The sequence below is a fragment of the Polyodon spathula genome, chromosome 14 (genome assembly GCF_017654505.1).
Source record: "Polyodon spathula isolate WHYD16114869_AA chromosome 14, ASM1765450v1, whole genome shotgun sequence".
Classification (NCBI taxonomy): Eukaryota; Metazoa; Chordata; class Actinopteri; order Acipenseriformes; family Polyodontidae; genus Polyodon; species Polyodon spathula.
In genome coordinates, this window is record NC_054547.1 from 5,941,051 (window position 1) to 5,965,484 (window position 24,434).

Consider the following 24,434-nt stretch of genomic DNA (forward strand, 5'->3'; position numbering starts at 1 on the left):
TGCTGTTTCTGGGTGTGCCTTGCATCGTTCACATCCACATGTTGACGGACACGCTGCATGCTACCCACGTTTCCCATTGTTGCCTGTTTGTAGTCAGTGCTGGAATGGTAGTGTGCGCGGAGTTAACGCAGTCCTTTTATAATCCTTATTCTACACGTCACAAACCTGGATTTATGCTTGGCGCATACCTTTGAATATACCAGGATCACATATATTGTTGGTCATTCCCCCCATATTGCCCGATGCATACATTTTATTTCTGCACAGTGCAGAATGGATTGTGACGCACAAAAGGATATTTCGAATATGGCAACTTGGCACAGTTTCGGCACAACGGGCATTTGCGATGCGCATACCTCTCTGCGGTGCACAAACCTTTCGAAGATCTGGCCCATGGAGTGAAGTCACATGATGAATAAACTTGCAAAAAATATATATAAATAAATAATGGACACGGTATGTCGTCTTCATTTACTATACACTCAAATATGTATTTTTTGACTAATGTGCTAATTGCATTTTTACCAGTTGCCAAACGCTTGAGATGAGTTCTGTAATGGTTGTTTTTTAAAAGGGAAATAAAACAATGTCAGTGTGAGTACTGTGATTTTTATTTATGTTTACCAGAGTATTTATACTTCCACATAAAGCAGGAAGATTGTGCTTCACTGATTTTAGTATTCAATTGTACGACGAGTTAAAAACTGTAAAGTTAATGAGCAGTACAGTACATTATTCGCTGGTGCCCGACCGAGCTCTGCACTAATGTGACGTGCATTTTTACAGAGGATAATCAGAGAATCTGCTGCAAGACGGACACAAACCTGCTTAATGCTTTGTCAGAATAGTTTCAAAATAATAGTTTTTTTTCGAGAGGCTGGAGTCTCGATTGAGGTTGATAGTTATGGTAATAACTTGCGAAAGTTAGTAAACTGTGTGGGTAGGTTGTTGCCAGTTACTGCGAAAAATGCGCGCATTTTATCCTTCGAGGGAACGCTGGCTCACACTGTACATGTAACCCCTCCTAACTCTAACTCTAATCCCAACCCAACCCTAATCCCAACCCCCATCGATTATAAAGTGATCCAATTCAAAACACCTGTGTGTTGTTTTTTTAATGATAGATTCTCATTGCTCACAGTCTAGAAATCCCTGTCAAACCCCAACTTTCTCTCTGGCTGATAATACTTTCAAACAGTGTATTTACTGGTGGATTACTGTACTTAAAAAATGTATAAGTTGGTATGCTAGTGCAAACATATTTTCACTAGGTGGCAAGATGCAGTCTTACATAGAGTTCAAAGCTACCTTAACTCTTCCTGTGTGACCTGAACAGGAGTCTACTGTTGAACAGTGGATTTTATTATTGAAATGGGGATAGTGGGCTCAGTGAGTTCTCGGCTTGACTCTGAGTAGATAGTGCACAGTGTAAACCACCTTGACATTTTCTATATTATAATTCTTACAGTACAACCCTTTGTCCGCTGCAAGCCTTTAGACATTGCATGTGATGTAACTGTAAACACCATTCTTCATGTGTGCATAGAACTATTGGCTTTTGTTGAATATTTCACTAAAGTCTTGCCTCCAGGTAAACCCAAAGTAGGCCTATGCATCTTTAGCTTGAATAAATTCACAGTGCACAGGAGAATTGTTTTTCAGCCTCTGGCTTAATAAGACTACACGTTAAATCCTAATTTTAAAGAATAACTGCCTTCTCTGTTGTGCTACACCGAACTATATCATTTTTGTTTCTCATCGAAAAGCAAGAGCACGCATTAACTAGTACAGCGGAATATGGCCTTGGGGCCGTAAGCAAGTGGATAAACACTGTTTCCATTGTGTAATATTTATTTAAAGAAACAAAAGACCAGTGAAATTATCAAGTGTAGCTTTGTGTTTAAATGTACTGTCGGTTTTATGAAAGACATGTTTCTACTGCTACTATAACAGAGGGTCTTGTCTTCAGACTGGACCAAGGGTAAAAACAGAACTTCAAAAAGCTATTTATTCTGACTCATTCCATTGCTTTTACTTACTTTTTAGATTAATTACTACTGTAATCTAATATGTCTCATGCACACAGTAAATATAATGACTCCTGATTTTCTAGTGACTTCAAGCAGGCACCTACTATACGGGGCTGGCCTTTGTCCTCCAGAGGTTGGTAGCTCACTGACATCCTCTCTTGAGTTCATGGGTGTAAAAAGAGGAAGCTAGCTTGGTTGTGGGATTGGAGGACACCCACTGAACCTTCGGTTCTCCTGAGCTGTGGGGTTTGGGGGGGGAATAATTGAACGCTCTAAATTGTGGAGAAAGTAAAAATAAGTTCTGGCATTGTAGTCATATTGAATTAAATATTGTACAGCCTTCTTATTGAAGAGCTGATGCTTTCTATTTACAGAACAGAATCGTGTGCTACTAAAAGGTATTTCACTTACATTCATGAAGAGTAAATTACAATACCAACATAAATGCAGACCTCTGTATAATATTACCAGTCGCAGGTATTGCGCATCTAGAAATTACGCCAGTGTGTAATTGTGTCACCATTTAATCTTCTTTATATTGTAATTGGTTTACAGTACCAGAATTGTATTTGAAAATGTACATTACAGTATTTCCAAGCACTACACTACAGTAAATAGAACACCAAGGATGGAATAAAACTTGTATTGCACAGCAGGTTGAGCCATCCAGATTACAAACTTGATTGTGACTTGTTTCCGTCCGCCTGATTGAGTTAAAAAATGGTTTGAAACTGCTCCTGTCCATTTCCATCAATAGCAAATCGATACCAACGTGATTTGAACTGGCTCTCGTTTACTGCGCTGTGTTTATTTTTCTTTCTGCACAGCTAAAGAAGGGCTTTTGTCTGAAACCAAAATATTTTTGAATCATTTAAACCTTTTTGTGGATGTCCAAAAATAATAAAAGTAAAGTTTAAATAAAACACCATTACTTCATTTTTGTACACTGCTGTTATACCTCTTTTCAATGTAAAAGATTAGTATCATGGATTTTGCGGGGTGTCTTGTTTCAGATCTCTGACATATTAATTAAGATGTTTATAGACTTGCCTATTGGTGTGTCTCCCATTTTGTGGTAAACGTCATTGCTTATCTTAGAAGTGAATTACTTTATCCCTATAACGTGAGTATCTGTATCTTCGGTGCAATGAATGGCCCTTAAGCCAAGGGACAGGGATAAAGACTTACTGACAGATCCATCACCACTGCTTGCTTTTAACTGCAAAGCTTTGGAAAGCATGAGAACTGTCAAGAGGAATAATACGGTATGCATTTTTATATTGTAAAGTAATTGATTATGAAAACCATTAGAGGAAAAACTACAGTACCTCCTCATCCATTAATATCTGTAATGGCTATGCAATGGGAATCTTAAATTAGCATACCTGCAGACCTACGGGAATTCAAAATGATGGTTCATGCAAAACTGCAATAACATAATGATTTTGTTTCCTGTGTTTTTAAATAATAAAAAAACAAAGCCAGTAAAACGTTGCTGATTTTTTTTTTTTTTCTCCATCCATTAAAATATCAATTGTAAATTCCTGAAACCTTAAAGGGTGGCCATTTAAAATAAAACAACTGTAAGAATACTAAAGTAGGCTACGTAGCAGTTATATCTTTATCTAGCTGTATTTAAAAAAAAAAAAGGTTTTGAATCTTGGCAGTAGCAGCTTGCTTGCATTAAGGGTGTGAGTGATTTAAACATTAATATAAAAAACACTGCGTAACAGTGAAAAAGGCAGAGTTCTCCCACAGCAAATGTTGTATCGTTTGCCTGCGCACCACTTAAGAGTGCTTAGAGTATGGTTTCTGGCTTCTTGCCAAATGTGTCTACAGCAACACAATTCAGGTTGAATGCGCTTTAATATTTAAAATGTATGTATTCATCAGTTAGCTGCTTTTAAAGACACTGATGCTGAAACCTGCCCTTTTGCAAGGCTAAACTAAAGTGAAAATATCCAGACGTGCTAAAACTCATCATTATTCAATGTCACGTTCCTGTTGGGTCTGAATCATCATTGTAGCGTGCTTTCATGTAAAACTGTTTTTGATGGATTATTTCTGTGTTTAGAATTTTCAAGCAAAAGCTTACACAAATACATGTTGTTGAAAAGGCTGTTGCATGAAGTGAATGTGTTGGTTCTAATGATTTAAACAGCACCCCATCTAAATACTGCACCCCATTTACTCTGCTGGTGTTCTTCTCTTGGGATGAATTATTGACCCTTTTTATAAATGTTATCACAAAATGCATAAATAAATACAGTGAAAAAAGATCTCCGATAGAACATAATTTTACAAGTTTCAAGGCAGTATTAAGCTCCTGTTGTAGAATATCCACTAGTCCAGTATTGCTGTGGCACTTGACAGTTTTTATTTTGTTCAGTATTTTTCCCACACATTATGCTTCCTCGAAAGTATTCCTGTTATGCTTTTTTCACAATTAAATTCAACATTAATGGAGTGAAAATAAAAATAAAAACTAGGGAGGGGGATTTCTTTTCTTTGTAGTTTGCCAGTGACGTGGTGTTGCTGCTAAATGCATGTACTGGAAGGAACATTCCTCGATGAATGCGTCAGTGTGATTGCATGAGCATGTGTTCATGTTTTAATCTATCTGTCCACTTAAACTCTGTAACCTAAAGCCAATCGCCTTTTAATTTTCAAGCATTGCATAATGCCCTTGATGGCCCAAGCTGTCCTTTTCTTCTCTAGCCCGGCATGTTTAATTTTGTCTCAGTTGCACAGCAGGAGCTGAATAGCGAGGGAACAAAAATCATTCTCAACTTTTTTGTTTTAAATAAATAGTGAAGGGTGCATAATAGTAAATAAACAGTCAACTTTTGACACCAACAGTAAAGACACACAATGGAATGTGGATTTTTATAAGAGGTTTATTTTCTGATAGTGGAGGTATGCAAGTAGGATTAGCCTATATTGTGGGTCAGTCAAGTTCAGTGGTGTTGCTGTAGGTTTGAGGCTTATATAGTCACTGTATATATTTACTCAAAGATATCGTATGTATATCTTATGGTTGGGAAATCTGATAAACAGGGTGGAACTGAGTGATGCAGTCTATTAAAGTTATGTATTTTCTAACTACATGTTCAGCCCAAACTGAGTGGGTTTGAAACTAATTCCGTCCAACATGGAAATTCATTAAAAAAAAAGAGAGAAAGAAGTACTGTAGTTTGTTTTAAAGTGTTATGTCTTAAACTGAAATAAAAATTATAAAGTTTTACAGACTTGTTTTTGTGGTGTACATTATGTGGAAATATGGTGTCTACTGGAAAGTTGCCTTGTGAAGAATTGATCTAAAAGAAAATAAAATAATAAACTGTTTGTACAACTCCTCCCAAGACTGGGCTTAGTGTCTACAGTATGATGCAGCAACAGTAGCAATGAAGGACAGGCCAATGTGTATATGCTGACAGCAGTATTAAACAATTGTATTTGGAGGAAAAAAATCCTTTGAAGATGTTTGTCTGCTTGACATTTTCTGTATCTGTTTACATTGTGGAAGTCTACATCTTCATGAAATTCTCCTAGCACTGTGTATTTGACATTGAACTGCCAACAACGTTTCTGCATTTAAAAATAAGATGGCTTTAAAAACATAGATTTTTTTTTTTTTTCTTTTGGAAAGCCAAGACATACTTTTAAATAACATACTGTAAGAAATTCAGAGAAAACCTTCTTGTCACTTTCTAATTGGGTATTTTGCGTAAAAGAAGAATGCCAAGCTTGAATGCAATTTGCATTTACTTAGAGTGTAGAACGGTAATTTTTTGATGCCTCAGAAAACTAGTTCAAAGGAATACATTTTAATGTAAAGCTGATAGTTATTCAGTAGAGTTTTTGCTAACAAAAGCTGAAAAAGGGTTTTCTACAGTAAAAAACAAAAAGAAGAATACTAATCACATACATTTAAATTAGCTTGGACCTTGGTGTATCCCCCAACCCCGAGGTCTTGTTTAATTGAACAGGGTTGAGGCGCACAATCTTCCAGTGATAAAATGGAGTTCCTGATTTTGTTGTGTGTGTCAGTGTTCATGACTGTTCCAAGTTTTCCAAAGGATCGATGTTCACAGAACCTCTCAGTAATATAGCAAGATTTTTAAAAATGTTTAATTCAGATTGAACTGAAACAAACCAATTCAGTGTGGTCTGAATGCTCAAACAAAGGATACTGAGAGCAGTACATCTTTTGTATTTTTACTTATTGCTATATTGTATACAGCGTTTGTTATGAAATTCAAAATGAAAAAAGGGACCTTGATAAATTATGCCTGAAAAACAGTTTGCAAAGCCTTAAAAGCCAAAACCAAAAGAACGTACAGTACACAGATTAGTGATAGTTCACAACTTTGAGGGCAGTGATCACATAGATTGAGGATCTTTAGTATTCATCTTTGGAGCCTATTGCCTGTTAGTAGTATATAAGAGAAGGCTTGAAGCTGTAGTGTGTACAACAAGTATAGTAACACATACGGATGCATTTATTTTCGTCTGACAGTCATTAAAAACAAAAAGGGAAACTAAATAGTGCAGAGGGATGGGGAGGAAGGAGGAGGGTTGCACAGTGAGTGTTATATTGATATATTTGCTGTAACTTTTTTTGCCCAGCTACCTGCATTTATTTTAAGGTGGATTAGGGATTTGTTTGTCACTATTGACTGATCTGCTGGATGTTTAAACCAGCTGTAGTTGCTCAGGCATTGTAACTGAACTAAACAATCCTGGTTGAAAATGCAGGCTGCTGTCAGAACGTCACATTTCTCCCTGCTGTAAATCTCATCCGTTTATGGTCTATGACCCTTTTCCCTGTCAGCATTAGTTCTGTGCAGACATATTTATAAACATGAAACAGAAATAAATGTTGAACTCTGTCAGATTTAGTTTTACAAAACTTTAAGGTAGTAGTTCGGTAGACTGCAGTTATTGGTTGGATTTCCCAGTCGCTGTTTATTTTGGTCCCTAAGTGTTGCGCTGTAGATGATTTGTTGTTTAAAAAGATACAAAAATAAAATAAATAATAATTACACTACACTGGAGGAGTTTGCCAGTGTGCAATAGATTCCGTAAGAACAATACCTTACTAGGAGTAACCTGGTGCAATATTTCAACTCGCTGCTGGGTTAGCCCACGATAAGACACCAACCCAGATTTACTCATTCTGCAGACCAGTGCTACAGAAGTCAGACTCTGAAAACTGGTTAACAATGGGAAGTGTGCAGTCTGACCATTTTCAGCTAGGTTATATAAAGAAAGTTTTCTGTAATTTTGCTACTAGTCTTCTGCCCATGTGTTTCAAGCATATATATATATATATATATATATTACACACACACAAAGAAAGACATCTATGCACTCCAATGTTTAGCCACCGCGAGGTGCTGACCATAAGGCTATGGCATATAAAAAAGAAAAAGAAGTCTATGAAGATGTACAGTAGGCAATCTTTGAGGAACACAACTTGAAACTGTATCAGTCAATCAATCTTTATTTTATATAGTGCCTTTCACAGTGGACCGTCATCACAAACAGCTTTGGCTTTCCCTCTGCTTGTGATTTCTGGACTTGAATTAAAAAGAACACTGGTTAAACTTTGAAATCAATTTAAAGTCAGCCTGTGCTTTTACAGCAAGAAAAAAATAAACGGAGGAGGGCTTTTTGAATAGATGGCAGTCAGTGGAGGTTAATGCTAATGTTATGATGGGGCACATAGAAGTCATTACTGTTATTTCATACAAATCATTATGGTCTGACAGCAGAGCTGCAGATGGATTGGTAGTGTCTCCTATTAAATGGGTGATGATGTAATGCGTAACCTGCAAGCCGCGAGAGCGTTTCTGCTCAGGAACTCGGACATGGCTAATTCACTGCAATTAGATCATTACTTTCTGGTTAAATCCAAGATAAAGCATCATAAATAAACTGAAAGGGTGTAGTTCTATTCCTAAGCAGTGGAAGATTTATTCAGCATGATGAGAAGTGGCAGCGATTAGGACTAGGTTAATTAGATTTTTTTTTTTTTTTTTTTTTTTTTTTTTAAATAATGTTTACCAGGGACTTGTTGGAAAGTGCTTCTTACCATATTGCATTCCCATACGAGTGGAATGAGGAGTAGCCTACTTCCTGCTGAGCTGAAAGAATTTCTTCGGATGCACAGCAGTGACAAATTGATTGTCTACTGAAGCTTCTGGGTATGGGTTGTGTGTTTGACCCCCCCCCCCCCCCTTTAAAACGAGAGATAACCTAGATAGCCAGTCAGTTTTTTAAATGATAAAATCTGGTGGCTAGTGTTGCCAGACAGCTGTTCATTTCATCCCTCGTTCTACTGTATAATACAATCAGATAGTCCTGCTTTTTGTTACGCAATGGCAGCCACCACACGGTTAAGTGGAACAATTGTCCTCTGTTGCCTTGCCCTTCATCACTTTATCATGATGAAGTGAGCATTTCATGGACAGAGCAAAGTCAGCGGCCCACTCCTGCATTCTCGTACAGTTGCAATACGCAGAAAAATTTTCATTTTGAAGATAAATACATATGGAAAATTAAATAAAAGCAGTAAGAGCAGCATTAGACTAGATTAACTTGATTTAGTCTACAAAGGAGGTTGAATGTGTCCAGTACTTCTGAGATGACATACTATACAGTACAGCCTGGCTGTATGTTAGGTTTTTGTCCTAAACATTTCAGCTGTATAAAGTAGCTTGGTTTGTTTTATAGCTTGAAGTACAGTAAGAGTATACATGATTAGATTTTCAACAAACCTGATGTTGCATCTTTTCTGTATGACACTCTGTTTTATTTTTAAAAAATGTATTAAGGATTTCGATTTTTTTTTTTTTTAACTGAATTTGTGTGATACTTTTTTCACAGTGAAGGTACTGTAAACACATTTTGTTCATACAGTTACTGTTGGTGTTTTAAATAGCTAACAAGTTCTTGTAATGAATTGATATTTAGGTCTATAATTGATTGTGACAAAACTGCTGAAATAACACAATGTATGTATTCCATTATTTTATTTCGCCAGAGATTTACCGGTACTGCATTCATTTTATTTTTTATTACAGGGTTGTTGCTGTCCTGCGTAGCTCAAGTCAATTATTTTTGTTCTAACTGCATTTTTTAAAAAGAAAGACCTAAGAAGATTCAGCTGACTGCCTTCCTCATTATTACTGCATACTGCAAGGAGCCACAGGAGGGATTTTGTCAGCAAAAATATGTTGGTGCCTCCTGCATAGCCACAAGTACCATGCTATTATCACCTGTGCTGTTGGGCCAAGGGTTATCTGTCACACACCCTCAAAGCGTTTGTTGGTTTGTGCTCCGATACCAGCTTGTCAGATGTAATTTACAGCATCAAGCAAACTCATTGGCCTGCAGCAAGGCTTCATTACCCAGCAAGTTGTGACCAAAACTAAAGGTTGGGGTTGTGTTTAAAGAATTGATTGATTTAGTAAATGGCGATGTGTGTACAGAGATTTTATTTATTTATTTATTTTGAGGCGCTTGGTGTACTGTAGGTATGAAATATTTTAAATGTATTTTTCACTGTGTATATAGTTTTCTGATGCAGTCATCACATCCTGGTTTAAAGCAGCCATGTAAACAACCTGCCACCCCTATACCACTCTGCCCCCAGCGGATGCAAGAAATGCAACATTTTATATGTCTAATCCTAGTGTACGACTACCAAACAGTTCTCTTTTCCCTGTACGAACTCAACTGATCTGTGTCTTTCTCTTTGTTCTAAATTCTTGTGAACTTTATTTCAGCTTCTTGGGGGGAAAAAAAACAGGTTCTGGTTGAAGATGAGGGTAGCTTACAATAGTTAACTAAATGTTGAATGTTCATTTATTTCTTACTGCTATGTACTTTTACTTTTCATACTTGATAATGTATTTAATGCACTGTTATCCTGTTGAGTGATTGGAAATCTTGGTGCTGCCATCGATAGGGTGTCATTGTAAATGCATGAACATCTATTGGAGAATTTATAATTTTTGTTACTCTAAGCAAAAGTAATTGAGCAATTGTATACGTTTTGAAGTGAATGAAATAACTGTAACATACAACATAAGACACACAATTCAGAAGCACCACACTGTGCAGTGAGGGCATCCTGATTTTTGGTTTGCCCTTTATAAAACTCAGACCTGCTGTCTGTCCATTGTTTGTAAAACTGACTTGTAACGTGATATATGATGGAGGTATTTTTCAAACAGGTTTCTGATCATGGGAGTGATCTCCTCTTAAGATTTACAGTGTGTGTTGCACAAGACTACAGGTCAGCTTAGCGCCAGAAAAGGGTCAGGGCTCATAACTACCTCAAGGAATCGATCGCTTTACCTTTCAGAGGCTCGAACAGCCCATCTACCGCTGAATGGGATACCTATCACCCTCCCTGTGGAAACATTATCCCCGACACCAGATACCATGTTTAAGTGCTGCACTCCATTTCCTTCCATCCAGACAAGGACAGACAACAAAGTACTGATGAAATGATGATTTATTTATAATCCAAAGTCTGATGACAATAGTAAACAGTAAAGAGAGCAGGCAATACACAGCGATGCATATTGCTCCATTAAATCCACGGGTTCAGTCCTGAAATAATATACACAGTATTTTAAACACACTCTAATACACAAAACACGATCATAAGTTCAAAGTGCATACTGTAGTGCTCGTGGTGCAAATACAGTTTATCGTGATCAAGGTGCAGTGTTGTCCCGGTTTGTTCTGGCCTTTAGCAACAGCTCTGGATCGTGTTAGCGGTCTAATAATAACAAACAAGTAGATGTTAGACAAACAAAACACTCACGATATATTTTATGTTCTCCTTTCAGTACAGCATTTAACCATACAAAGGAACAGATCACCTCGCTAAGTCCCCTTATATACCTTCAGTCACGCCCATCCTTGGTTAACGATTGCAGCTTTGTGCATCGTGTCTCTGCCAAACCTGACGTATAACTCTAAACTGAAATGTAGGTCAAAGAGTCAAACATATGAGCTGTGATTAACTTTTCTTTTGTTGTTGAAACAGCCAGGTATTTGAAACCCTTTTCCAGGTCAGAGGACCATGTCAATGTCTGTTTCGTTTCGGTCGGGACCCAATATATGTGTTTTATTGGTAAATTATACCAGGATTCTGCATTTGGGTGTTGTCTTTCATATTCTAAAACTTTAAAACAAAAATTGTGTGCCAGGTTGTAGCAACATGTGACCTTGAATTGTGTTTTAGGGGTGGATTTGGCAGTCCTCTTACGTTTTTTTTTTGTTTCTGAATATCACAAGAATGTGGCTGTGCAATGTTTTTGACAATTTTAGTTTTTAGTTTTTAGGAAGAATAATATAACATAAAAAAGTATGCAGGAATATAATTTTGTCCATATGCACTGTATAAGCTTGAAAAATGAGTCTTTTTTAATTTTAAAAATATATAAAAAAGAATCAATCTTTGTGTTCCTGGACTTTTTTTTTTTTTAAACAGTATTGCTGTAGATCCTCTTTTAATGAAGACTTTTTGTTTTGGTGTTTGGGGGAATTTCCTTAATACAGAAGAAGGTAAAGTTAGGCTCACAGATTTTTCATTAGTTTTTTTTTTTTTGTAAGAAAGAACTTGCATGAAAAAGGCTTTATTTTTTATGAAGTCGATGTGCCCTTTCGGTGTGCAGTGAAATCAGCTCTGTACCGTAACACTGACAGCCACACTCTTTTTGCCAGAGGGCAGGGTGGGGCCAAGCTGCTTACCTGCCACAAATGATTACAATATGAACAACCTTGCACATTTCAATAATCTACACCTCTGGCTTTGTGTGGCATGGGATAACCTCCTCTGGCTCCAGGGAGACTGGTTAAACAGGTGTATTCAAAAGGATTCTGAGCCTGTGTTGCTGATACAATTTTTCCTATAGCGTGGGAGGAAGGTGTGTTATGTAAATATTAAATGTGCAATTATAGCTAATTGGTGCTCTTGTTTGCTGTAGGGGTAAAGCTGTTGCTACAGTAGTATGCAGATTTTTAAATCATAGTGCCCGTATTTCCCTTTATCTTTCTCTGAAAGCAGATGGGAAGGGAAAGTACTGGTTATACCTCCTGGTGTGTGTGTGTTACATTGTTTTAGTTCTACTTTCCTATCCTCCTTGTTCTACACTGGGAGGGTTGTCTGGCTTGTGGGATGGTGTTTGCCTTGCCTTATTCAAAGGAAGTATAGACCTGTTAGGTATCCCATAATCCTCGGTCTTCTAATCATAACATGAGGTTGTGAAAGGTACTGCAGGTGCTCTGGGACAAATGGTTCAGCCCCTCCCAGCAGGCGTCACTTGCATTTTGGTAATGGTGTTTGAGACCTGTATACAAAGGGGATGGAAGATGATTAACAATCAGGATTGAGAGAAGAATCAAGTTAATTATTATTTTTGTTGTGTGTTTTTAAAGCGCACCAGATTTAGCCAATTCTGGTAAAACTAATGTGGTTGCTGGCTGTTAACATGCAAAGCAGAAGTGCATGGGGGAAGTAACTGCAGGGTCAAGGATTGCTGATTGATGTTGCTGAGCTTGCTAAACAGAGTGGTGACGACAAATGTCAAAGAGAAATAAATACATTTTATGCAACAAAAAAAGGCCATTTCAAAATATCAGTTTAGTACTAGAAAATCATTTTTATTTCCGTTGTGTAAGTTTAATATGACACTTGCCACATCCTGGTCCATCTCTTGGTTCGAGGGTGAATAACACTTGGGAAAGCAAAACAGCAGGTGAAATGTTATAAAATTAAATTAACAAATAATAAGCTCAGGCTTTCTGGGAGCTTTCCTGCTTGACTCATAGACATTTTAGTGTCCCTGCCTATACCCACAGGGAAAGGTGTGACTCAGGCAGAGGCAGGTTCCCTTCCACAGCCTGTGTAACCGGTGAGCCTGTTCCTTGCTCCTCTGGGTTTGAAGCCCACATGCTGTATCTGGTGCTACTGTACTTTTATAACTGCTTCTGAACGTCTCTGGTCTATAGTTTACTTTATCATCACTGGTGAAAATGGGCAAGCATGTTGGACAGCTGGATATGTCCATTCTTATCACTACTTACCAGTTCTCTAGTAGAAGGTATAATTAGCTTGCTGGGCACTTCTTAGAGCGCACCCCCCCACACTTTGCTGTACCAGATATGAAGAGAAAACAAGTCAGTACCTATTGGGGCGATATTCTTGAGCTAAATATGCTCCACTGAGTTTAAGCAATTCATTATTCAGACTGATTGATTAATTATTACATTTACAAAACATGTTTTCAGTGATATTGTGGAAACGCTAAGTTCGCACAGGAGGGGTTCCTCTTGAAGCTGATTAGGGAGGTCAGTAATGTAATGCAGCTCCCACTTGCACATCCAAATGAGATGTGAGATTAATAAGATGGATAAGCCTGTTTATAATTATAGGATTTTGATATGTATTAATGCCTCTTGTTTTAAGTTTGTACATTAGTGTGTTTTTTTTTTTTTTTTTTAAAAGGATGAGGGTTGCAGAATAAAAAATGTTGGTGTGCTTTGGCACAAATTGCTGTACAGGATTTTAGTTGCGTGAGGGAGTTTCAAATGAATATTGATAAGTTCAGTATGAAAGTTTACTTTTGTGGTGCTTAAGTTTTGTACATTGCTGTATCCAAAATACACGAAAAAGGTTTACGTTTGTAATTCAACATCTTATTTACTAATGTTATAACACTGAGGTTTCTGTGTACTTACAGTTTTCATTTTAAATTGAAATAGTAAACCTAAAACAGCAAAATGACCTTTGTGCAAATAAATATAAACCTCAATAAAAACAAAATGTCTTACCAATAATGTTTTACTTAATTATTATACCAAATTAATCACACAATATTACTGATTCTAAATATATTACTGATTCTAAATATATTACTGATTCTAAATATATTACTGATTCTTATTTTACGTGTTTAAATACATCGCACACACTCTCGCATCTCTATTTATCAATGTTCCAAAAACTCACAATTGGTCACATTTTACAAAACATTGTAAAACTAATAAATAAGCAATTGCCATAACAAACATTATCATATTCATCATAGTAAAGTTGAGTTCTTACGTGTAAACAGGAACACGTTTAAAGTTTGAAACTCATTGTCTTTTTAAACAACATGACTTTAAATTCACGTTGTACATTTTTATTTAAATCGCAAGATTACACGAGTATAAAATGTTTTTGGTTTTTTTTGCGCGGATTTCTAATTGTTTTGAATCCCTTAGCAACAATTGCTAGAGGTAACGTTGAAATCTATGGTGGTGGTGTTAATACGTCAAAAAATTACACTACACAATTGACTTGTAGATGGCGGCAGGTACAGTGACTTGTTTTCATATCATTATCCTTCCCTGCTGCCTGAGCAGAGACTATGTGTGTCGTGTTTCATCCAACGCAGTGGACACAACTTCAAGCAGTCACTACACAACCTGTGTTATGTCGCAGAAACAACATTTGCTATATGCTATGCATTGCACTAATGTTAAGAACAGCTTCACTAGCATGCACAAAAGACATTTTGAAAAATTAATAGCATATGTCTATGGTGATTTTTTTTTTCGTTCACAGTATCTGGTTTAATTGGGAAAGGTTCTTGCATGGTGAAAGACAATCTCTTCAATTTCTCTGACATGCCAGTTTCCAGCCACGATTTTAACCCCCTACTAACATGTCGGCCTCATCACATTCTCTTGCACGCGTTCCCCCTGCTGAAGTAAAGGGAATTACAAGTTGCCTGGAGCATTGCTAGGAACCACTTATTCACATTTCCCTGATAGATTGAATAGATTCCTGTAGTGCGTGCAGCATTGAACTGACGAGGCAGTGATTATCCTCATCTGAAATGTCTATTTGCACGCTACAGTAACTTCAAGATCTAATGTACTGATAAACAGAACTTGCATGGTACAATTTAGATTCAAAACCAGAACTAATCTTTATGCTTCCGAGGTAGGGGATCAGCGATGACTAAGAGCCTGTTTTTTTGTTGGCTTTAGTACCATTTCTTGGGGTGGTATACAGTACAGCATCTCACCGACCGTTATTGTTTTGTGAATTCCTGCTGAAAAGTTAGGCTATTGTGCTACAGTAGCATAATCGTTTTGGTTAAATGATCTCGGATCATATTATTCTTAATGGAAACAGAACATGCAAACTTAGTATGACTGCTGTTTTAAGCTGAAATCTGAGATGTCGGCTTGTTTCCAGTGGGGATTCTGAAGTTGTACTAATATGCGTCAAAGTGCTTGTTAAAGTCACTCTGTGGGTGTGCTGGGATTCCTGCTCTTAGACCTTTTCCTCCTCTGACCAGGGGACCACACTCCATTCCATCTTAAGCTGTAATATATCACAAAATATTTCTAACTAGGCCTAGGGAAATACATACATGTATAGCTATTGACTGCTCAGGTCAGGTTATAGGCTTGTATGCTTGTTATAACCTGTACTTTTTCCAGTTTGTTTGGTCTTTTTTATTTGTACTTAAAACTAAAATAGAACTCTGTTCACTTCCATCATGTTCACTAGACTAACCCAGAAGCAATGGTTCAACAAAAACTGCATTGTCATTTGGTATTCTCAGTGTGCTATAGCCTTTAATTTTGTTTCTCGCACTACAAGTACGTTGGCAAAATACCTTGCCTACTCCAGGAGTCCTTTGCTAGAGGAATTAAAAGCCTTCATAGATGTAAACAGTTGAGATAAAATACAAATGTTAGAAAGCAAGATTGCAATGCAGGCTTCAGGAAAATGTTGATTTGTATTTGTGGATGTGTGGTTGGTAGTACACAGCTGTAGTTGGTGCATTGCATTAATAACACACACAGACAGTTAAAAGTTCAATAAAACAGCTCCTTTGTTCGGCTGGGTTGCTTGTCAACAACGCTTAAATAGTAAGCACGGGCGCTACACAGCCCTGTGTATCGCTTTGTGCAAAACAAGGGTTTACAGTCCCAAAAAACAATAAGACACTTTAATTAACACACAACACAGACACGGTCACTTCTCCCAAGTGCTCTTGTGCAGATGTGGTGAAAGACAAACAGTTTGTGACTAAGTGGTGCACTGCAGTCCTGGTTTAGTGCTGGCTTGTAGCGACAACTCCCGGCTAGTGCTTAACCATCTAACAAAGACAAATGACAAACAGTTAGCACATCAACCAAACAAAACATGAAACACATTAATTAATTCTGTCTGGTTTCCTTTTTGGTCAAATCTCATAACCACATCAAAGGAACAGATCACTGGCGCCATTTCCCCTAAATACCCTCCGTCATGGCCCCGCCCCCTTCCTGGATGGCTGGCTTCCGACTGACCCTGGAATGAACTGCCAACCCATCCATTACGGGGCACTCTGCTCCGGTTATACAGTGTCCTCACAGGTCGGGAGGGAGGTTGTAAAGTAGGATTCATTCGCTCTCTGTCACTGTGTGTGTGTGTGTGTGTGTGTGTGTGTGTGTGTGTGTGTGTGTATATATATATATATATATATATATATATATATATATATATATATATATATATATATATATATATATATATATATATATTTGAATGAATATTTTTAGACTGTTACTGCAGTAAAATTAAAAACAACAAACTGCTGTACTTTGTCCCTTTTTTGCCCTAAAACTGCCCTATGCATTGGAAAGCCAGATGCTTTTGAGCCACCTGTAGTGTTTGTTTCAGGAAAGAAAAGGAGTGTATGCCTCACACGTAGTGCTGTATTGCAAAGCTGGGGTGATGTCACTGCTTACATTTCTATCAAATGCCAAGACGTAATTTGGGGTCCAACAATCACAAATAATTTCCAAAGAATGCATTGTTGTCTTTCTTTTTTTTTTTTAAATATAGATATTTTTAAAGTTCACTCTGTGTTAAGCCTCACTGTGTTTTTTTTTTTTTTTTTGTTTTTTAATCAGTTACAAGTGTGAACACATGAGTTGGTTTTTGATGGGTTAGTAAGCGGAAAATGAAAAAGGGACCACCCTGGCCAGGTTTTGTTGTATCTGAATCGGATTGAAGTCATTTGATTTGAAGAGACTGGGAGAGCTTTAAGAAATCCTGGGTCTGGTTTGACACAGAGAAAGAGGTCTGAAAGAGAGACAAACCATCTCTGCAGGGCATTGGACTCACTTTTCCAGTTTCAGTATTTTATGAGGCATGTTCTGCGGCAAATAGTCCCCAGTCCCCAATTCGTCACAGTGTCCTCATTACCACTGCAGAGCCAAGGCACCATGGTCATGCTTGTCATCTGTGAGAATGAAGAGGACTTTTAAACGAAAACAGATTGATGATGACCTGCAAAGTCTGACAGAAATATTCCTGTAAGCAGTGGTAATCAGCTACTTGGACGCAAATAAACTGTAACCTTTAAATACAATTCTGTTTACATGGTGGTTTGGTTGTCATCATATTTTGATGGGTTTGTATAATTGCTCACTACCACAACGCACAAGTCTGTGCCTGATGCATGTCTTGCAAATAAATCAATAAACGTTTGGGAACTCATTTGTTTCCTCCAACAGTCTTTTTCACACCGTGCATTGGTGAACCTGTTTTAATTGGGAAACCAAGAATGTTACAGTTCAGTGGTGCTGTATTGTTTAATCGCTCTCTGCTCCTCTCTTTGTTTATCTTTCTGCTTGAGTCCTTTTAACTGGGTGACCTGGAGAGAACCAGCATCTTGGCCATAGAGGTGTCCTGTTGCTCAACAAGATAGATTGTCTTACTAAACCCATATTTACAAAAAAATAATCAAATATATAAAACAAAATTCCATCTTGAAAAATCAGAAAGTGAGAAGCTAATGATTACAATGGTGCAATCAGCAGGTGGCCTTTAAAATGGTGCAAAAGTATTTCCGTTGCAGTCGTAAGCAATTCATGAAAGTGCAAATTAACAGTAGTGTACAGAGGTACGAGGTGTTGATTGTTTGAAATGTGCAGTAAACAAAGACATGTTTCATTTCATCTGACCAATTGTGATTTGTTAAAATAAAATCATGGTCATTGCTACTACTTTGCAGTATCTGCAAATATGTGACCTAAAGTTGTGTGCCTAAAAAAACAGGTGGGTAGGTGATTGAGGTTTCATCATTAAGGCTGTGTGTTTAAAGCACAAATCACAGGTTCAATTCTTAAAACAAACAGGCATGGTTCTGAAATAAGTTGGCTTGTGTAAGAACTCATTCTAGTATTTGCGCATGATTGTGATTTTCAAGTAACGTGCATGAGGCTGTGATAGTGAGTATTATTGAACAGAATCCCAGGGCGCACACGTTCATGCAGTGTCCTCTCTCAACCAGTCCTATAGATCCATACGCAAATAAAAACCCCTTAGAATCTAAGGCTTAGCTATAAGGCAGCTGGTTTTCTCAAGTGGTATAACAACATACTGTTTGAAGTACTATACAGAGTCACTGTCACTACGACATCTACGAGTAGATTGTTTATTTGAAATACAATTAATTTAAATGCATAAGTATTAAACATGTTTTGTTTCCTGTTTTAATTCAGCTATCTAAATGCACCCGAGTTAGTCAGTACCCACTGGGATATGAGGCAAACTAATTTATTTTCTGCATTCACCATCATGCTCCGTTGTACCTCTGAGACTGTGCCTGTTGACTTGCTAAAGATGACTGTAATAGACATTATTTTATTTATTATTTTATTTATTTTCTTCCTTTTCTTCACAGTACGTGAAAGATGAGACTATACCTTTTGGTTTAAATGATTTGTGCATTTTTTTCTGTAGGATTTATTTAATAAATCTACTTCAATGCACATTACAAGCAGTTGATGTTTCTAAATCCCACTATATAGGCATTTTATGTATCTACTTTCTGTACAGCAACAGGATTGCAACCGTGTGCTTCCAGCTGCAGATGACTACAGATCGAATACAGAGTTGCATGAATTTGTTATTATTAATGCTCATCTGCAGAATGGGGCTGTCACACTGTTGTTAAGAAACAGATTTGGAATTCGTTAATAGGAGCAAGGAGATGGGAGACTGAAAATAAATAGCATTTTAATGGGTTCTTGTTAAAGCTTTCTTCTCTCAAATTTTCAAATTCAATTCTTAATGCCTAATATCAAGCCTTTTCAGAGGCTTATTATATTTAGAGTCCTCTGCCAACGCTTGACCTGTGGGTCTTGTATAAATGTCTCGCACAGTAGATGGAGTGTTGTCTGTGCCAGATCTGAGCAGGATTGTTGTTTAGCTTGCTGGCTGGCACAACAGAAACTCAGCACACTGTGCCTCTAATCAGACAGACAGACAGACAGACAGACATTAATGCACAACAAAACTTTTTCGAAAAAGAGGTGCTGACCATAAGGCACTTTATATATTAATGTCTCTACGAAGTTAAAAATTAGTCAACAGTAATGACAAATCAACCATGTGCACTTTGCTTGATGATGCTCGTAGAGATGAAGTTGGTCACACACTCAAACATCTATTCTTTAAGACTTGACTGCTAATATTATACATTTCCTCTTACATTTTGTTTAAAAAACATTTTATTTCGGCACATAGTGACACAAGACACACTAAGCAGACTTGTTTAAGATTCCCTCGTTGCAGGACCCTTGTCCTACTTATAGTGACAGACTTGCTTGAAATGGCAGCGTTAATTATATACATGTATTATGTGTAAGCAATTTATATAACTTGTCCCAAAACTCACCCGATACAGTACCAGTAAACCAGCAATAATTACAACAGTTTTAAATAATTCCAGAGAGAGACTGCTTTCTCCAGTGGAGCAAGTGTAAAGTAGTACATGCTGTATGTCTTTGAATTTAAATGCGCACTAAACTCTCCTCCTTTAGGAGTCCCATACTGCCTAGTTCTAATTTGTACAGTTTCTGGCAAGTGCACAGTTCACCCAGTCTAGCCTTAGGAATACTGTAACACCCGTGTGGCAATTTTTCCCACCATGAGCTATACATATAGCATTGGATATTGTGGCTTCTAACCAGAGGTGAGGCGCGTTACATTTTTAACATGTACAGTATTTCCTGCTGCTGATGTTCTTGGCAGCCAGTGTCGTTCTCTATTCATGCGTTTGCAATGAATTCCATGGAGACACACCACCTTGACCCTCACTAACGCTAGCTGTCTGCCTCCTATGGATTGGATTAGGTGAGATCTGATGGAGATGCGTAAGATTACTAGTGATAGGTCATGCTGGTTACAGTAGGTACTGTAGTATGTGCTACATTTACATTCTGTATTGTATACGCTATGTGTGTGGGGATGTGTGTGTGTGTGTGTGTGCATTTGACTGACTCATCATCACAATTTTTCACCAAAAAGGGAGGAGCAACATATAGCAAATACGGGCTATATTATGGTGTGTATTTAATTAGCGCATGTTATATTAAATACACCACATGCAACTCCTGTTAAAATTAGGTCTGACATGATTTTAGTGCCGCCTTTGAGGTGCTTGACAGTAATAACATAATTAACATTTACTGTAAAGAGTAATCAGCACTGGTAAATCTAACAACTAAAGCAAGTTTCAAGCCCAGTGGGGACATTTTAAATCCTTGCCTCACCTTGTCTGCATTTTAACCGGTTAAATCCTGTCCATTCCCACGGTTTATTTTATTTGTGGCGGTTACTGTGCGATACACAAAGTTTGTAGAAGACTGGATTTATTCTAAGACGTGTCCTGCAAAACACATCTCGAGACACGCTTCAGTTTTTAAAATGGAAGGACCAGTAACAGAATGCCACTGGGTTGTGCATATGTGTGTGTTTTGTGTTTTGAAAAAATCACAAGACCAGACATGTTACATGTTTGTGTTTTGGTAAAAGCTTTACACTCCTAGAATAAGTAATGCTATTAAATAGGGGACAATGGTTACACTCATCTGGCATGATATTCTGAATAGATTTACTGTAGGCTAAGCCCTGCCCTGGAGTCATAGAGCCTATTGAAGGGTCTGTAGGTTCCTTCAGGGGACATAACACGGGCAATAACATTAACAAAAAAGAGAAAGATATAGATGCATAATTATTATTGTTATTCTTTTATTAATGGTGTTTATCTCTTAATATACCAATGCTAAATATCACTAAATACGAATACATTTACAGTATACTACACCTTGAAATGTATTACACAGTGCCTTAAAGATTGCGGAATAATCCCTACATTTACAGGTACAGTATCTCATCCTGTTGTGGGAAAACTTTGTCTTTGGTGTAATGTAATTTTGCAATAATAATAATAATATAATAATAATAATCCTTATAACTTCAAGACATTGCCGCCTTGCAATATGTTTGAATTATTATACATTGATACTTGTCAGAATAGAAAATAGGAGGCGCTTTTTTACACAGAGAATTGTGAGGGTGTGGAACCAACTCCCCAGTAATGTTGTTGAAGCTGACACCCTGGGATCCTTCAAGAAGATGCTTGATGAGATTCTGGGATCAATAAGCTACTAACAACCAAACTAGCAAGATGGGCTGAATGGCCGCCTCTCATTTGTAAACTTTCTTATGTTGTCCTTTTAAAACCCAATGGTAAGAAACAAAAACAATTACATTTTGCTCAACACTCAGATATGTAAGAGTACAGGTCTGTACCTGTAAATATGGTGGCTGGTGACTTGGCTGCCGCAGAGGCTTGTAAGTTCCTCCTGGTGAAATCCAATACCTGTGAAATCAAGCAGGCAGTGGCTCCACCCACTATTGTGCCTGTAAAGTTTTTGGTCAGTCCTTCCTCTGAGTTTACAGAAGACCGTGTGCAGGCAGGCAACCAAAGGTGACGGTGGAGCCACAATTGAGCGTTTTTACTTTCTACACCAGTCAGCAATCTGTTTGTCAATTAGGAACGATGGATTAAATAAACTGCAACGTGCCTTGCCATTTTCTTCCACCTGGGGCAACAGTTTCACTCTTTAAAAATGCAGGATGTACACAAACATGTGTAGAGGATTTCCATGTCATGTTGCTCACTCTTGGGAATAACTCCAGCATTTGAATCAAGAAGGCTAAAGTGATTTTTTCTTGGACGTTTCTTGTTCAACCTGTTTACTTTGTATTTTTTTTTTTTTTTCTGTTTCTCAAATATGGGTAAGTTCCACATTTTTACTACTTTAGTCTGTGTTTTTTTGAACAAAAGAAGAAACTTAAAGATTTTACCAAGTGCTTTTGTATTTGTGTGCTTATTTTGTATGGTCGTTTTCTCTTTTTATTCATGAGGAGTGCAATGAGTATTTCTGTGACTTGTTACAATAGGAAAGCACCAGCTTCTTTTAAGCATGGGTATGCTTTTTTGTCTTGAAATGTGTTCTTTTTAAGTTTGATTGTTTTTATGTGTTTTTGATATCTATTAAAAAACAAAAACCTGTTTATAGTTTGAATAACAGTGTGTTTAGAAAGAAAGCACATAGCTTGACAGCTGGTACTTAAAAAGCAATTTTCATCCATTTGATATACTTTCAGATTTCGAAGTGGTTCTTTTCTTTCTTATCATTTGCTATTTTATTTTACGCAAATTCTGAAGTCACATTTTTACCAAAAACACTTTTACCCAAGAATATTATACACTAGGTAGGAAAAATAATGGTCTATTCTAGCATGGGGTGCTGAGTGTATTGGCTAGCTCAGTGGCTAATTGCCCCTGTATATTTGGTAAGTAGCCCCCCTCTGGCTCTCTCTGTAGTGATAACCGGTTTTTAGGAGATCCCCTGGCTGATCTGGTGAAGGTGAGAAACCCTTCTGAACAAACTGGTATCGGACAATGGGTGGCCTCTGACATACCAGTTGTTGTTATCTCTGACTGTAATCTAAGAGATGGCTGTTTTTTTTTTTTTTTGTTTGTTTTGTTTTTTCTCCTAAGGTGATACCATTACAGGTGCTGACTTTTTTTTTGTTTGTTTTTGTTTTATTATTTTCTATTTATTCATTTATGTGTTTATTTTACATGGTTTTTACATTTGGTGGTTTTGACATTTAAGATTTAAACTCTAGTATCCAACAAAGTGAAAATGAATCAGGAACCATGTTCCTTAATTGGTTAACATATTTCACATTTATTGGTCTTTTTTGGTAGTTGAGGGTTTCTACACTTTTCTCAACAGTTTGCCTACCCTCAGTTACCAAAGGCAAAGCTATTGTGCTTTTGACATTGTGTTTTGTTGTTGTATGTTGCAATATACTGCAGGTGTGGGTGTATAAATCTTAGTTGGGAGTGGAGTATTTTTGTTTGTTCACAAACCTGAATTTTAAGTTGGCTTTGTAAACAGATGCAACTAAGATTGCTGCACAGTATGTTTATGGTTTTCATTCATTGATGTAGGAGAATTCTTAAATTTATTTTTGCTATTTGTTTGTACTGGTATATCAACAACAATTTGTTTTGGGGGTGGAAATAAACAAAGGGAAAGGGGAGAGTTAAGTACATTTTCAGCACATTTTGACATTGTATTGTACATCACAGCTACAGTACTGGATAGACAGAAAAGAACAGAGCTGCATTTAAGTGTTGAAGAGCAACACAATTTCACCTTGATGCCAGCGAGGTTACCGAGCTAGTAGGGGCTGGCAGGTGGGTTTAAGAAGATGCTGTTTTTACTGAAGAGTGTGACCTTTCCTTGACTTCTCATTTCTGTCTTTTTTTTTTTTTTTTTAATACTCAACAAATGCCAGGCTATCTTAATCCAGGCAGCGCCAAATCTAACAGTAATAAACTTCTGAATGAAAACGGTGATTACGCCTTAAAGAGTTGACTATAAAACTGTTGGCAGAGCTTTGTTTTGATATTCAGTGTGCATCACCACCACCCCACCCCCTTCCCTCCACACGCACTAAAGTTAAATTGACCTTTTAATAGCCCCACTTTTTATTACCACAGTCTGTGTTGTGACTCTTGGATTTTGTTGAACGAACCATTGAAAAGGCTCTCAAGGCAATCATTAAAATGACACCCACTGTGTCATGGAATATAAATGTGTATGGAATTGGTTTGGATTATTCCTGGTCAATATTGCTAATCCTGCCTTTAAAAAAAAAAAAAAAAGAAGTCTTTCAAGATTTACGATTTTTTTTTTCTTGTCCTTTTACTAACAGTGGTATTCATTAATGCAAGAGCAGACGGATCTGAAAAGTTGCGGAATTTTTTCCTACCCTATTTCAGGTACCTGTAATGTGTTTCCTGGCTGATCTTTGTACTGCAGGGGGCGTTGGCATTACAGACTGTAAATCCTATTCCACGATTCAGTAGTCCTCGCTGACGTGGCTTCAAAAGGCAGCTATGCAATTTGTCTAGCCTTAATGAGATTACTTTTCATAAGAGTGAAATGGATTGT

General features: G+C 37.3%; 1 protein-coding gene across 15 annotated transcripts in view; it reads left to right on the forward strand.

The window, feature by feature from the left end:
* ptprfa (protein tyrosine phosphatase receptor type Fa) overlaps nt 1-24,434 on the forward strand; it is a 164,848-nt gene that overhangs the window by 14,992 nt on the left and 125,422 nt on the right. For 14 of the 15 annotated variants that reach the window (XM_041270718.1, XM_041270725.1, XM_041270721.1 and 11 more), the window contains exon 1: nt 21,849-22,197. The exons of the other annotated variant lie outside the window; for it this stretch is intronic. The gene's annotated coding sequence lies outside the window, so the exon portion shown is untranslated. Of the gene's footprint in view, nt 1-21,848; nt 22,198-24,434 lie in introns of those variants that run through there. 15 annotated transcript variants of the gene reach the window in all.